Raw genomic sequence first — 5,273 nt, 5'->3', positions numbered from 1 at the left:
ATTAACTTAGTTATTTTTAAAATCAAGCAATACTAACAAAATTGTAATAAAAGTGTTAAGGGCATAGGGGGGTTAAACACTTTTTCACATTTTGATCTTATTTTATTGAATTTTTAAGCTACAAGATGATTTTTACTGATTTTAATAATAAAAAACAATTTTTGAGATATATCAGGTCAAAGTGGGAGACAACAATAGGTTCCTTTTGGGAGGGGCAAACTAAAATAGCAAAAAAAGACTATTTCACTAAAAATCTATATTCTATTACGTTTTTTGAGATAAATACCTCAAACTTTCAGGATATGTTGTTCAAAGTACTTTTAAATTTTTTCAGAAAGAATGTTTTTAAAATTAAAAAAATAAAATTATAAAAAAATAAACAAAAAACAAACATTTTTTTTTTGTTTTTTTGTCACAAATTATTTATTTTTTTTTGTTTAAATTCTCTTCCTACACAATTTTTTTAAAATTGCAAGGAGCATATTCTGTAAGTTTGTGGCATTTATCTCAAAAACGTAGAAGAAGATGGATTTTTAGTGAAGTAGTCTTTTTTTTTGCTGTTTTAGTTGTCCCCTCCCAAAAGGAACCTATTGTTGTTGTCCAATTTGACCTGCTATATCTCAAAAAGTAATTTGATTTTTTTTAGTTTGTAAAAAGCAACTTCTAACTTGTAGTACTTAAAATTCAATATTATAAGACTAAATTGTAAAAATGGTGATCTACATACCTAAGCCCTTAACATGTTTTTGATTGTTATTCAAAATTTTTGGTAGGATGATTAATTAAAATTAACTTTTTTCAAATGTTGGCTAGTATTAGCATGGTATTTAAGACTTGAGCATTTCGCTTGTAATCACTTCTTACAATATCTACATCTTACGTGGTATGAACTAGAAACATCAGGCATAATCCAGTCTATTAGTAAAATCATATTCTGTATTTAATAGATAAGTCTTATTTATGTAAAGCAATAATCAACTACTTTACCTTTAAACTCAGGAACAGATTTCCATTTAGAAGTGTATTTTTGTTTGTTGTTCCTAGTAGGTGCTTCCATTTCGACTACTATCATTTTTAACCAGCTGTGACAAATAAATGTTTTAGTGCTTTATATTAAATAGGCTGTTATAAAGTTAACTATCATAAAATAACAAATAATATTTTTTTAGTATTTTAGATTAAATAAATCTTGGGAATCATAATTGTACATATTTTTTACTAATATTGTTACTTTTTTTAAATTAATCAATTTAAAGTTCTTGACTTAAATGCCTATTTCAATATTTTGTTTTTAATTTTATTTTACTTCCATTTATTTGTTCAATTTTTTTTTCAGATTTGTTAACAACAACTGAGGATCTCCTATATGCAAATATAGGAGTAAAACATTGTTTTGTTAGTAATAAGGTATTAAAATAAATATTAAATATTTTTTTTTACTTAATACTTAATAAAAATTCATTAGTTAGTTAGATAGATGTTTTTCCTATTTTTTAAACAACTTACAAATGTATACTTTGCTTTTAACTATTCTAACTGCTAAGTTGAAGTAGTTATAATTTAGCTGAGTTAATAATAATCAGAATTGCCACTCTTTGAGGCAAAATAGTCAGCCTGTGTTACCTGAGACTAGTTAGAGTTTATAATAAAATAGAAACAAAACGTTTTGGTTAGCAAATTTTCGAATAAAAATAATACTAGTTAAGTTTAAATACAAAAAGATACCTAAATAATTACAAAAGAACTTTAAAAATTAATAATTGTAAGAAATAAAAAATGGTATGAGATACTTAAAAATCAACACTAGCATGAGATTTCAAAAAAAGTTCATACTAGCCTAAGAGTGCTACACACAGTATGTATCTGAAACATTTTTAAACTGAATATGTCTTAAAAGTTAATTGAAACTGTTTTTGGTTGTATAAAAAATTCTACTATAGACTTTATGGATGATACTATAAAAAAACTAATCTACTGATGTGAAATTTCTACATGATACAAACAAATTTTAAAACTGAAACATTAATTTTTAGCACAATCATTTTATCTAAAGTCCAAAAATTAATGAACATTTTCATTGACTATTTAAATGCTTTAAAAGACATAATTTTATTTTTTGCTTATATATTGTAGGATATGGGAAATGTGAGCTGAAAATTTTTTTAATGAAGCAAATCCATCAAATTTTTTTATTGAATATTTTTTTAAAACTTTTCTTAATGATTCCTTTTTGTAACAATTAGATGATTAAGATCAATTATTTAAATGCCATTTTAATATACTTATTACACAAAACTTGTTTTTAAATTTTTTAGGATTATTTTACATAATACTTTGTTAATTTTTTTTAGTGAATAAAAGACATTGTTTAGATTTTGATTTAAACACAGCTGTTTTTAGAAAAATTTGTACACTTCTAAACTTAAGCTATAAAATCATAACTTCTAGAATTCTTGAAAAACATGATTTATTAAAACCAAAATTTAAACAAAAACATTTATCAAATAACAGAAGAACTTACTTAAGAAATCAAAGAAGAGCTAAATAGAGTAAATAAAGTGTTAAAAATTAAAAAGAAAACATTATATAACTGTTAAGTTCTAAAATAATACTTAAAATGTTTTTTACTAGTCTAAAGTCATATAGCTAACTCTTGAATAATTAATAAGTATACAGTTAAAATATTTAGTTGTTACAAAAGGAGAGTCTTTAAAGATATTTTTAATAAGAGTTAGCTTATAAAACTGGACTAACTTAATAACACATGTTAACCAATTTTATTATTTTAATGGTTAACACAGTTATGCACATTTGTAGGCTACTTTGTATATGGCTACTATACAAACAGTCCTAGACTTTAAAAATGCGTGGCATTATTAAATTAAATTTTGCAGATAGGTTGTTTCAAGAAATCTTATTTACCCATTTCATTAATACTCAATCTGTTGTTTTTTTTTTTTTTGAGTAAATAGTGACATAGTGACCAGCAAAAATGTGCAAACATTAAGTCAAAGAGGCAATTTAAAAAAAAAAAAATTAAACTTTATTTTTGTTTTTGAAAAAATGATAAACTTATGTTTGAATAAATAGTAATTTGAAACTTAATCAAGTCATTTAAAAATTCATTATAACATTCAAATATATATAACATAGATTACAAAAATTAAACTAAAAAGAAAACTTTTTGATAAAAATCTTTAAGTATTTTAAGACTTTAATTACAATTTATTTTTTATTTCTAGGATATTTAAATTTTTTATGGTAGACAACCATCAGATTTACTTCACCCTCTATTTTGCTTCTTAACATCAAATTGAACACTTTGTAAATTTAAAAATTTGTATTATCAGTGTAATTAAGAATTTGGAAATGTTTCATAGACAATCTACTAAGCTTAATATTTTGCTGAAAGTCTTATTTGTCTTATTTTTGTTAAACAATATAAAAAGTTTATATAAGTTTAAATTTACATTTAAATAATTAATTTTCTACCTAAAATAATGAAAAATATATATAACTAACTGAAATTTACTGAATATACTGAACATACTTTTTAATACTGATGATTTTTTTTATAAAAGTTATGAGCATGAGCATTTTTTAAATATTTCCAAATTTAATTTATTTGAAGAGCAGTGTTCCTTTAAAACCTTTTATAATGTTTTAACTTGTCACAGTTTACATTTATTATTTTAAGCCTTACAACTTGTAGTTACAAGCATTGTTACTACAGTTTATAAACTTTGATAAATTATTTTTCGAAATGTTTAGTACAACGAGAATCCCCTTTACGTTTACGTGACGCCCCTCAAGGCCGTTCTGCTATAAAAATCAAAATTTAGGTTAAAAGAGGTTTATGCTAAGCTAACAGCTATTGTGGAAAATAGCTCATTTTTTAACTAATTTTCCGCGTTTCAGCTACATTTGGCTTCTATGCTTGTGACTCGCCATTTAGAGAACACTCAAGAGGTTAGAATCTCAAAAATAAAAAATTTGAGAAACTCAAATCTCCAAGCTTTTACGGCTTATACCAAAAATTTCACTTAACTTAGTTTTACTTGCATTAATAATTTTTTTATTAAACGATAAAAAAGCGCTCAAAAAGCTTGGTGTACAAAATACCTTTTCGGTTATCAAGTCGTACACTACATACTTTTAAAATTTCTTACGAGCTAAAAATAAATTAAATTCAAATAATCTAAACTTTTACACCTTAAAAAATAAAGCAATCAATAAAATGAAAAAAAAGAAAGTTTAACGAAAATTAACTAAGCTATGTGTTTACCTAAAATGTTTCATACATAATAAACTCAAAGACTTGTTTAACAAATAAAAAGAACATACAGTCTAATTCTAAAACTTAAAACAATAAAAATGTAAGTTAATAACATTTCTAGACTTAAAAATTTAACTAAAACTTAATTTATAAAACTAGATAAACAATACTAACAGCAGACAATACTTGGAACATAGGTCATAACTTTTTTAAAGAGGCTAAAATCGTAATAAGCTAAAATATTTTACGTTGAATTTTATCAGTATTTTATACTAGTTTTGTTTTTTTAATAACTTGATTGAAATACTTCAAGATGTTTATATTTGAATAAATAACTAAGATTTTATATAATTGTTAAAACTTTCTAAAAAAAATTAACCGTAAACTCTACTTAAAATTTAAAAATATTGATATTGATCGACAAAAAAAGCAATCAAAACATTTGGTCCCAGGACCTGATGCACGAAAAAACCTTTCGATTATCGAGTCGTACACCACTTGGATATCCTTTAACGTCTTGTCCAGGACCATATAAAAATAACTACAGTTACATTTATACACTTCATGAGAAAAAACAATAAAAAAGAATAATAATAACAACAAAAAAAATCTTTTATTTAATTTCTTTTTGAATAATTTTCGAAGTCTAAAAGTGTGATTTTAAAGAAACAAATAGTATTTGCAAACATAGAAAAAATATTTTTAGGTTTCCTCATAATTTATTATAAGTTTACTTGAAACAGTAATCTCAGTTTACCATTTACTTATACACTTAACTCTCTTTTAAAAGGCCCTCTTACCAAAATTTATTTACATGGGTTTGTAAGTATTCAGATTTTAATGCAAAACAGTAACCAAAATAGATAATCCAATATACTTTTGCAGCTGAAAACCTCGCTGGTATATGAATCAGAGGGTTGAAGTTTTTTGTACGAGAAGCTTGAAAAGAGGTTCTAACGGAAGAACTTGCCAAGCTTCAAATGGCGAGACAAATTTT

The sequence above is a fragment of the Thalia democratica genome, chromosome 7 (genome assembly GCF_965202585.1).
Source record: "Thalia democratica chromosome 7, ktThaDemo2.hap1.1, whole genome shotgun sequence".
In the NCBI taxonomy this organism is placed as follows: Eukaryota; Metazoa; Chordata; class Thaliacea; order Salpida; family Salpidae; genus Thalia; species Thalia democratica.
The sequence above is the reverse complement of the archived record's forward strand: the minus strand, read 5'-3'. Positions refer to the sequence as shown.